Below are 11,942 nucleotides of genomic sequence, written 5' to 3'. Positions count from 1 at the left end.
GCGACTCTAGCGTCTCGAGTTTTCACGTAGCTCCCAGGAAACGAAGAAATTGCATGCCTTGTGTTTTATCTAGATTTACTTCCGAGTTTGAAATTGGCAAACGTGCTGTGAGAGAATCCTAGACTGCGAGCAGTCTCTCTTTTGGTCGAAAATCCGTGAGGAAGAACACAAAACAAGTAAGAGTGCGATCATGACCGCAATCGTGACTTCAAGCGTGACTGCAAGCGTGACATGCCGCGAGCGGCAAGTAGCGAAGTCACACGAGCCACAAATAGCGCGAGCGTCTAAAGACGCGACGCACTACTTGCGGGTCGCCGCTTCGCATATCGCTCGCACGCTCACAACCCATGCCACCGCTCGCTTGTGCATTACGTTTTTCTTTGCGTTCTTCCCCGCGGATTTTTAAGTAAAAGAGAGACTGCTCACAGTCTAAGAGAATTTCTTGCGCGTTTTGAAGAAACACATTTTGCTGGTCACTCGTTCATTTCGCTGACTTATTTGTTAACATGACCCTTCGTCATCAACAGCCAATCCCAGTCGAGAGTTTGTTGGTTGAGGATCTGTCTGACGGTGACGCCAGAATGGGCGCTTCATTCAAGACCGCGATATCAAGACTCGGTACAGGTGAATAGAATACTCTTTGCTCAATTGTAATGTCACGTAACTGGGAAAAGCCGATTTTCAAGGATGGTCTCTTCCCAGTTTATCGTTGCAATACAGGGACGGCATTGTGTCGTGTTCTTGTTAAAGGAGCTAGGTCACGCTTTTCGCATCTGCGATATCAATATATGTCACGACACCAATCAGGGAATGTTGTCTCGTTGTATCTCTCCTATCTGAACTAACGTCTAAAGAAAAATAACACAATCCAACTTATCAACTTGAAAGTGAATAATTTGTTACCGATTCTTTTGTCCCAACAGCTAAGCACGTTTTCAGAGTATCAAGTACAGAAGCAGAATTGCTGGTTTTCATTGTCACGCAATTCAAAATAGATCAAAATAAAAATCAAAACCGGCCAATAGATAAAGTCCAGAATCTGGGAAATGAAAGAAGGTAAATATGCAAAGACTCTCGCCAAAATTCTGGTCACAGCAATTTTTCTTATGCGAGATATGCGGAGAAATTTTCTACCCAAATTTATAGAGATTTGTATGGAGACGCCATGCTGGTGCCCATCCGTATGGGCACCAACATGGCGGCCGGAAACCAACAGAAACATCTGACACTGAGTTTTGCTACAAAAGCGTGAATTTATACCTCGAGGAACTGTAAAACATTCAAATAATACTTTTTCTAAGACATGAACTGTTCAGATAGCCAAATTCCCCGAAATAAGTCACTTTTTTAACCATCATGACAGCTCTCTAGGCCGTCATGTAAATGCTGCGTCACGCAAAAGCTTAGAAATTCAAGCGTAGTTTATTACAAAACCAAGAACCCATTCGGAGCAAAAATTTGTATGAATATTAGTTTTCAGCCGCTCTTATACATCATTTAAGTGAAATCTCAGGAAGATCAATAGTTTTGTAGTTCGAATTTTAGTGACGTCATGTGAAAACCAGCTATATGGCCAATCTCACACACTACAAGCCTCCACTGAGCAGGACAAAAAACAGTAGCTAAATGCAATACGAAGCGTTATACCTCACCCCGACAACTATAAGACCTACTTATGATGTCACGCACGCTTTCCAACGTCACGCAACGGCTCGTGTCCAGAAAGGAGCGTTGAGACAAACCTAACTGCACAGCAGAGAGTCGACTTTGTCCTGAAGAAATTGCGTGGGAAGTGTACTAAGTCACGAAGCGCCCTCGTGGAAACTTTTTGGAATTAGTTGGGACTGACACAGACTTTTAGTATACCTAATGAACTTTGTCCAGTCCGCCACTCCCCGGGGATCATGGATAAAAGTCAAAGATGAGCTTTGACCCCCCAGAAGCGATCAGCTGCCAAATCCAGCCAGGCAAAGTTTATGAGAATGGAGAGATTGGTCATGTCGGAAAAGAAATTGTTGACTATAACCAAGTTATACCAAGGGCAAGAACTCATTGCGTGGCAATGTTTTGAAACTCATTTATTAAATTCGTTGCTTCAGTTTTTTTACAGGGAAAACACGGCGGAATACCATTCTTTAGGCCTACTTATTATCGGATGAGGTGCCGAGGCTGAATAAGGTTGATGAAAGCGGGCGGATTCTTCCAGTTGCAGGGTAAAATGAATAAAAGATAATCACAAAACAAAAACAAAGACAATAAAAACACAAGGGCTGTTTCGTCAGTTTGAATACTTTCTTAACGTTTTTACACACGCGGTGGCAGACCTCGGTAGCAAAATCTCCATTCCAATTTATAGTGAGCTGTATATTACAATTGTAAATGTTTGTCGTGATATTTACTTTAAGAATAGTGATTTTCTAATGACGGTTGTAAAGTTTTTAAATTCAAAATTATTAGAACGGATCTCCGCGCCTGCAAATATTGAGCCAGCCAATCAGAACTCGGCAATCACGGAAAAAGCGCAGAAAAGTCAGGAGCAGTCAGAAGCAGTCGGTGAAAAGAACGGGAAAAGTCACCTGCGCTCATTCACTGAGTTTTCAACGCATCTGATTGGCTTTGAGAATATAGTCTTGGCTCTGATTGGTTAGGGGCGAATATACGAGTTGCACGGTTTTTTCTTAAACAATTACATATGTGCAGTCGTCTTGAGCAAAACTAGTGGAGATATTCTAAGAAGAGAAATATTTTATGGTGAACAAGCAATAATATATTGCATTTACAATGCAGTAAATAAAATGATAGCAATTTTCTGTAAATTAATAATTGGAGTGTTTACTAGTATCTACATCAGTTAATTTCTGTGTACAATGCTCTTTCTAAAGGCTGGTTTTCACTAGCACATAAGACTACAGGGAATTTGTTTTTCTCTTGAAATTCAGCAGGTTTTTAAGGGATTATGAGGGTTGTCCAATACGCACAAACAAAGTCCAGTGGAATGGAATTCAATCCATTGGTATTTCATTGGTGAAATGCATCTAGTTTTGGGGACTTAAGATATTTCCGATGACTTCAGGCTGAGTAGGGATGCATCCTACTCGTATATCGGTACCAATGGAATGGCACTCAATCGATTGGTATTCCATTCGTGAAAGGCATTTCATTATGGGGACTTAGAATATTTTCGATGACTCCAGGCTGAGTAGGGGTGCATTGTACTCGTCCATTGGTACCAATGGAATGACACTCAAGCCATTAGTAATCCATTGGTAAAATACATCTTATCATAAGAACTAATGGAATACCAATGGAATAGCACTCATTCCATTGGTATTCCACTGTTGAAATGTATTTCATTATGGGGACTTTGATGGCTTTAGGCTGAATAGGGATGCATTCTACTCGTCCCGGCATTGGTACCAATGATACGATTGGTACCAATGGAAGAGCACTCAAGCCATTAGAATGCCATTGGTAAAATGCATCTCATTACACGGACTTAAATTATTTCCGATGGCTTCAGGCTGAGTAGGGTGCTTTATACTCGTCCATTGGTCCCAATAGTACGATTGGTACCAATAGTACGATTGGTACCAATGGAATGGCACTCATCCATTGGTATTCAATTGGTATTCCATTGCATCTCATTATGGCCAGCGAATCACTTGGGTATCCAGTTACAAACAGTTCAAATTTTGTACCTGTAATCGGACACCCACCTGATCGCTCGCCGATTACGTGACAAATAGGCACGCGGAAAACCAATCACGATCGAGAATGTTGTGATAGATACGATAAATCATAAAATATAAACGTCCTAGGCAAATTACACATCCGGCGATTGTCGTGATTTCTGCTTACGCGCGAGGCTAAATATGACGGTTCACGGGAAAACATACTTGAACGCTTATCCGTTAAACGGGCGAAAATGTTAGTCTTCCGTTAGTTACCCATTAGAACGTTTTCTCGTAAACGTTAAACGCCTTAACCTTACCGTTGGCTTAGAATGTCAAAACGTTAGAACGGAAAGTGTAAGCTTTAGGCGTTAGCCTGTACGCCGCGGCGCGATCCATTCGACCAAAATTCCCGGAAATTTCGGTCTAAAACTGAACAGATCGGTTCGGTCCAACCGGAAAAATTTCGAAAAAATCGGCCCACCTTTCGAGGTCGACCACTTTTCTCGGTTGGACCAGTCCGATCGAAATGTACCGTTTCATTTGACCATTCCGATTCATTCTCAATCCCAGTACCTCGCTGTTTGGTATTTTCCATGTACAACATAGAGGAAAACACTTATTATGCAGCTTTTATGGACTGTTAACAGCGGATCCATCGGTGTTACTCGTACATCCACGTGCAGTTACAACAGCTCTGGAGCTTCTTCGTAAGCCAAGTGTATGTTTTGGCTGTCAACGATTAATTTTCAGAGAGAATTTGGAATGTTCTTTTCGTTATTCGAAAGTGGTGTTTGAACCGCATACGGCAAATATCTGGGACCGGTCCGCTCAAAATAATACTATGCTTGAAACAGCTCACACAATATCATTGCTATCACCGTCAGGGCCGTACATAGCGGGGTGGGGGGGGGGGGGGGGTCAGGGGGGCAGGGGGACAGGGGGGGAAGGCAGTTGCTCCCGTCAAGAAAACTAAATTATACATACATATCCTAATTGACCACTCCCCCAATGGGGCTTTTCAGGGCCAATGAAACCAAATGATGAAACAAATAATGCAAATGAACATAACATGGTTAAAAATCCCAACTGGCAGGAGGCAGACCAGTTGGCTATTTACAAGCATGACCGAGGAGTTGAACTAGGGTCTACCGAGAAACAACTCCGGCTGAGTGGTCAGAGCGGGACTTGAACCCGCGACCTCCGGATTTCAGGTCCGGCGCCCTAACCACTCGGCCACGTTGCCTCCTTAAGTGTAAGCTAGTTATCATGTAAGTTATCATGTAACGTTCCGCAGAAACACTGATTAGAGACAGCAATGAAGGTCGCTTAGCTTTTTTCGCATAATCTTTTTGTTTTGCCATTTTCGTTCGAAGGCATTGCTCTGCAGATGTCAAGATATTTGTTGTCTGCAATTTAGCCACACAAAATTCGACAAAAAAGACGCCAAAACAAAACATTTTGCTTATCAAACTTTTTCCTACACCTGTACTCACGCGCACACTGCCCGATTAGCATATCTGGGACTCCGCGACATCCATACAAGCAATTTGCATTCTGTAGTCTTGTCATAAACATTACATTGACCCCAAACCCAGTATAAAATTCAGAGCAAACCGCTGACAGTATCTGTTATAAATCGGATCAAAAGTAATTTTGAACCGAAACATTTTAAACGAGGTATGAAAACAACTTCTGGAAGAATGCTGCCGAATTTTACCGGCTTGCCACTCAAATCGAATCAAGACAGGCGGCCCAGACGTTGAATACGATAAATACTTGACATTACGCTGTTGGCGTTTGCGTTACAATTTTAGCCGTTTGGGTTATAAACTTTATTGAGCAAACACTATAAATATGTAGTAAGAATATAAATGAATAAGTAAAGCCCAAAATGAGAGGGTGGGACACTCAGACCCATGCGAAGCGCCCACCCATAAAAAAAAGAAAAGAAAAATAATAACAATAACAACAACAACAATAATAATAACAATTATAATGCTAACACTAATGATAATGATAATGATAATGATAATGATGATGATGATGATAATGATTACAATAATAATAATAATAATAATAATAATAATAATAATAATCAAATAAGCTAACTGTGGTGGCACGGCAACTCCGTGAGATGGACCACGTACAGGCCAGATCTACATCATAAACTGACGTTTTGTATGAGAATGCTTGAAAATGCTTGAGAATGCTTGATGTATGAGAATGTATGTATAAGAATGCTTCGAAAATTGTTCTAAATGCTACGTGTGGAAAATAGTTTGAATAAAATGGCTTACCTTGTGTTTGCTTTGCCTTATTTTCATTCTCTGGGTTCCTGGAGGCGGTTTAGAGCCATTAATATTTAGGCCAGTTTTACTTTCTGGCGGTTTGCTTCCCCTAAAGAGAAACGAAAGGCGGGCGACCCACTGGTCGGACGGCCCGCACTCAAAGCTCCGCAAATTCCATAAAAATGGTCTAACCTCGCCACAATTACCTCATGGCAGCCGTCGATAACTAATCCTCCCATTCGCTTTCTCACAAAGTTTATCTTAACCGCCCGAGAATTCGCTGGTTTAACAGTTCTTTCTTTCCATTAAGTAATCGTAGCTAGGTGTCCCCAATTAGTATACATTGTATGCTAGCGACTTCGACACGTTAATAAAGTTCTTATCTTATCTTATCTTATTTCTGCTCCTTCTCGATCCGTAACTAAGTTAGCCTGCGAACGCATACGTATTTCCGGCTGTCGAAAATAACATTGGCGAACCTGAACCAGGAAACGATTTCCGTGAGGTGGGAATTTTAAGCCAATCACAGTTTAGCTCAAGAAGCCCCAGAACTACTGTGCGAGGTATTCGCTGCGAGGAGCACTCGAGTTTCATTCTGTCATGGAATCGGATTGGCTAAAGAGAAACAAAAGTCATTACGTCAGAGAAATCGTTTGCTGGCTCGGGTTCGATTCGCAGACGTTATTTTCGGCGGAGACAAGTGACAGCCGGAAATACGTCTGCGCTCGCAGGCTATAACCAAGTATCTTGGCTACAGGATTTGAATTTCTAGCTTAGCGACCGCGCCATCGTGACAAAGTCGCCTCCAACAGTCGAGAGGCACGGGGCATATTTTCAACATCTTCTGGCGACCCCTTAAGACTTATGGCGAGAGAACGTTTGCTGTGGCGGCACCAAGACTATGGAGCTCGATCCCACTCGAACTAAGATCTACAACCCTGGCCATAAGTTGTTGGGCCACCTCCCCTTTTAGGCGCAGAAAACCATGATTTTAACTACGTCCTTGATGTTTTAGGGAAAGATGAATAGAAGCAAGTATAATTGACAACCCCCCCCCCCCCCCCGAGCAATGTTGAAAGAAAAGAAAGCTATTCTGAGTGGTGTTAATCAGGAAAAAGGGACAATAGAAAGTGGTTAGACAGTTGTGTTGGAAGCGAACGTGATTGCTGAAAAATCGTTATTATTGGAATAAGACGTGGATATCTATGTTATCGTCACTTAAGTTGGAGAACACTGTTCTAGGAGGCAAACAATTCTTGAAACGTGGCTATTCTGAAGCTATTATCAAGGTTTTTTTTGTTTTCAAGATTTTTATCAACATTGACAGGGGGGAGAGGGATAGGCGGGCTTACGCTGGAGGCTGCCTGTGAAGTCATCTGTCATAAACTGTCTCAACCCTTGTGACCAGGATTGTAGTTCTTCAATTGATTGTCTTAAAAGACATTTAAAAACATATCTTTTTCTCACAAGCTTTTTAACTCTCTTACCTTTTAGGTGATAAATATGTTTAAATATCGTAGAATTTTAACTAAGTTTCAGAATTTTAGCTAAGTTTACGTCCTTCGCTCATGGTCGCTTCTTGAAGTTGCGCTATTGTTCAAGTCTTTTGAGGTCACTTGAGCTTGAGGTTTCCTTCCAAAATATCTCACCTTTTTCAAACCGAATTAATTCGAACTTATCTGAGACGCTTTCGGATGCTACCGAAAGCAATGCCCAAAGGAATAAACTGAGCCTTCAAGCCACAAGATCAAGCGGTTTAAGCCATTTGAGAAAGACGCACTAATGCGGCCCAATGTCTTTGAGCTTTCACACTTTAGAAACGAAGAATATACATTGCATTTAGCGTGTTGGGACTCACACGCTTATGGAACAAAATGATGGCAATGATTAGTTACCAATACGAAACCAAATGTGTTTCACCAAGATGGCTGCCTCGTTGATTCTCTCGTGGTAGCGTGTGGTCCAATAATCCATTCAGGGTCCCCTAAGGGTGTGAACATTTCGGCCTCTCAATCCATATTGCGATTTTGAGGTGTTGAGAAATTCTGACGTGATGTTAAAATTTATTTATTACACCATACAAACATTTTTTATTCTTTGAACTTGCTTATTGCCGCGACATCGAAGTTTATTTGAACTGTTATTAAGCCGAAGCGGAGAGGGGTGATGAAGACACCTTCACTTCCACCTACGGTCCACAATTTCCGTCCACAAATTTCGGTCAACGGTCCACAACTTCCGTCGACATTTGCTCCCTCACGATACTCATTTATTGCTTGCGCATACGCTGGCATCAATAACGTAAAAACCTACGACATCCAGATTTAATTCCGGTACACCATCACCTGAACATAAAATGTCTGTAAGCTGTGGCAAAACGAGAGAGTTTAAGGTGGCTGGTAACATGTCTCCAACACAAGTCCTGGGCATGCTAATATGAAAAGAACATTAAACGACACCCCACAAGGTTTCTTATCACACGCCAGACGATATCGTCACATTAGAAATTCTTATCGAAGATAGAGATTCAGTTACATTCATTTCCTGTTTTTTTTTTTTTGTTTTTTTTTCACTCTCTCTTTTACATCTGCAGTGATGAGTAAATCCCTTTGCATATTCCATATATAGATGTAGATGTAGATCCTAAGCAATAAAAATTATCTCTGCCTGTCAAATAGCCTACTCATCAGGCTCTTCTGGGGCGGAGAGAAAATAGAAGAAACGCCTTCCTCCCCCTTTCCTCCTCAATCCCTCTCCACTACCTGATTCCTGATACTCAGGCTGCCTGACAAAACCACAGTAGGAATAGCTAAGCTCTTAACATAAGAAACATCGGTTAGGGAAAGTTTGGTTTTCAGCCTAAAATAGTCCAGGGAGCATTAATTTAGCCTTCAACACATAAGTAAAACTGTGTCTGGTAAATACTCAAGTCTCAGCTGGAGAGCTAACCTGATCAAACTTGTTTTATTTACCGCACCCAGTAAATACTTAATAAACAAACTGGAAGAACATTTCGTGAAAGCAAACTTTAATGTATCTCAACATTTAATGTGCACTTTCTCCAAAAGTCTCTCACTGTAATTTTCAATCTCTCAAATCCGCACTTTACGCATTGCCCTAACTTTCAAGATAGACATTTCGCGAAAAATTAGATTTTTACGTCTTACTATACGCTTGACCTTCAAAATATAGGAAAAGAAAATAATATCTGAACTATAGCTATCTTCCATTATTTTTTGACCTTTTTTGAACGACACACAAACGTCCGTTCCGTAGATCTCATGCTTCACATTATTATCCAGTCACCTACTTGATCAACGTTCTTTGTAAACCGAAAAACAATTTTTTTCGCAGAAGTCCCTTTGGTAATGTATACTTTCAGTTGAGAAAGTAAAAAAAAAAAGACTTAAACAGTGCAGCAACAAACTAGGATCAAATACAGCTCTGGATAAACTGAAGAAACGTTGTGACGCCAGCCATTTCACCAGAACCTAAATACAATCTTTCTGAAATTTCTAAACTACTTGCTGTGCTCGAGGTGATCAAAACGAACACTTCGATTTCATAAACATCTAGTAGAATTTCGTTTCAGTTTACACACAAGTCTACGGATGACTTGATCCCTTAGGTTATCGAAACGCTAGTCACCAACTACAGCCATCTCATGACTACATCAGATCGCACAAGATAAAATAGCTATCACATTAAAATTGCACACACATCTAATGTTGATTTGGTGCAAAATTTAAAAAAAGAGCGCTCGTAGACTGCTGACGAAGTTTCCAGCTTCAAATAGTCTCAAACTTTGAAGCCAATTTCAAGTGGCAAGGCTTTTCGTTGCGTCTCAATTTTGAGACCTCCCGGGCCAGTACTTCGAGGGCAATTTCTAATGGTGAAGCTATGGCAAACTTGTAGTATTGACTTGGAAGTTCTGCAAAGATCATTGCAAACCCCGGAGCGGCGGACTTTTCATTTCCACGCTCTTCAAAAACCACAGCTCCAGAATCACCACTCTCACAGAAGGGTTTCGCTCCTTGCTGCTGAATACACAAGCATCTCTTAAGCCATCTGTCTGAGTTACACTGTTCACATGGTCCAGTTTTACTGCAATTGATACATTGTACATCTATCCATCTACCGTTACTTTTTCCCCGAATATACGTTGGTCTATCTCCCAATTCATCAGCAAGACGGTTTGATTGGGTGAAGCCTGTAGCACTGCCACTCTTAAATAGGTTCTTAACATCTGCTGTTGCTGAAAGACACTCGCCGCTTGGGTAATGGTTTGTTCCAATTATCACTACTTCACCCTCAGCTTTGACTTTTTTTACTTCGTCCTTGTTCAATTCTGAAATGGCAGCATCAATAAAATGCTCTTTGCCATTGTTCGTTTCCAATTGTACATTGCACCTGACACCAGCAAGGTACTTTGCTATGACTCTTGGTCGTTTGCCAAACGCTTCCTCGAGCTTTCCTTCGTGGAACTGAATCATGGTCAATTTATACTGTGACAAAGAGGTAGGGTCCTTGTATTTTATTGCTTTTAGGTCGTTGAAAATCTTCCGCAATTCAGTTTCTTCAAGGCAGTCATCTGGCAATTGCGGTAACTCGACAGCAGGTCCAGTGACTCTTTCTATCCAACCTCTGTATTCAGCCAGATGGTGTCGTAAATAATAACGGTAGACATCCAATCCAGGATGAATTATCTTGTTTTCGTCAGCATCATTCATCACATGATCACAAGACAGTGCGTACAAGGTGCCATTGTTTACATCTTCCACAATAGCACCCAAGGTACCAGATGACTGTCTTTCATTAACCCCGATGCTTGCTCCCAAACGTAGAAACTCCTTCTGCTCATGCGCCTCTGTGGGAAGGTACGCATCCTTTGTTCTAACACAAAAGCCGTTGACGACGTCCACTGGGTAAGAGCCAATAGCAGATGGAATTTCAGATTCGCCCAATGGAATCTGACCTTTTCCAAGAACGTAAACCACAATACATGCCTTTTGCGTCTGTACTGAATTTGTGACTTTGAAAGAAGGCTGCACGGCAGTCACGTTTCGATGCTTAGAGAAGACGTGAAGATGCTTGTTGATAATCTCATCGATTTCATCAACCTGAGATTCTTCTAATCTTTTTGGTTCTCCGGACAAATACTCGATGGGGGTAACTTTCAGTAAATTAAATGCATCATTGAACAGATCTGCCCATATCAATTTCCAGCCCCTCTGTCCAAAAAGCGCTTGTGCAGCATTTTTTAGTTCTGTTGGTATTCCAGACCTGTCGTTGTAAACGTACAGATGTATCTCAACTTCACCATTTTGTGCGTACGGCAACACCCGGACACATTCCTCATACTCAGATTCAAATGTGATTGCTGCATTCCAGATGGCACGCTCATCAACTACAGTGGAAAATTAGGAAAAGAAAAATACCATTAATTAGCACTTCGCCCTAAGTTTTTTGGTAAAAATAACACTGTCGTAAATTCTTGAGTTGCGCTTAAAGAAAACGTTTGATGTGGTAAGACCGCAATTGAGCTCTGTTCAGTTGACGACCGCAAAACGGAGATCTGGGTTGTTACATAGATTTACCTTTTATAGCGCTGATTAGTTACCTGTATTGTGTTTTTAATATCAATTACTTGTCCTGTAATATGTTAAATTTACGGAAGTACTAATTTTAAGGAGCTTACTAGGTTCTCCGTGTTACGTGGTTTAATAAATATTTACAGACTTGAACAAACTGATTCGAATGCTTCCTAGATATTTGGCATTTCCTGTTTGCGCTTGAGTTGAAACTACATGCGAAACTTAGGAAAGCCCTTAGTTGCGTCTCTTTCAATGCATTTGTTCCATTAAACGCGAGATTTCGAATAAACGAAGAAAATCATGATTAATTAACATCCTCGTGAAAAATGTCGGTACAGTTACCAAATTTTCATTTCTCCTTCGTCTCAATATTGAGCTCTCAAACA

At 41.2% G+C, this 11,942-nt stretch overlaps 1 protein-coding gene, 1 non-coding gene and 1 pseudogene across 3 annotated transcripts in view; 1 reads left to right on the top strand and 2 right to left on the bottom strand.

Moving 5' to 3' along the window:
• LOC145498197 (uncharacterized) overlaps positions 1–11,942 on the top strand; it is a 358,759-nt gene that overhangs the window by 238,880 nt on the left and 107,937 nt on the right. The window lies entirely within an intron of this gene.
• Trnas-uga (transfer RNA serine (anticodon UGA)) lies at positions 4,837–4,917 on the bottom strand. The gene has a single exon. It is a non-coding gene; the product is annotated as a tRNA-Ser (tRNA).
• Positions 7,758–11,942, bottom strand: part of LOC145498163 (uncharacterized) — a 59,460-nt pseudogene continuing 55,275 nt past the window's right edge. Inside the window, exon 12 of the transcript XR_014050784.1 lies at positions 7,758–11,369. The product of XR_014050784.1 is annotated as an uncharacterized LOC145498163 (transcript). The remainder of the gene's footprint in view (positions 11,370–11,942) is intronic.

Source organism: Orbicella franksi, chromosome 9 (genome assembly GCF_964199315.1).
Source record: "Orbicella franksi chromosome 9, jaOrbFran1.1, whole genome shotgun sequence".
Classification (NCBI taxonomy): domain Eukaryota; kingdom Metazoa; phylum Cnidaria; class Anthozoa; order Scleractinia; family Merulinidae; genus Orbicella; species Orbicella franksi.
The sequence above is the reverse complement of the archived record's forward strand: the minus strand, read 5'-3'. Positions and strand labels throughout refer to the sequence as shown.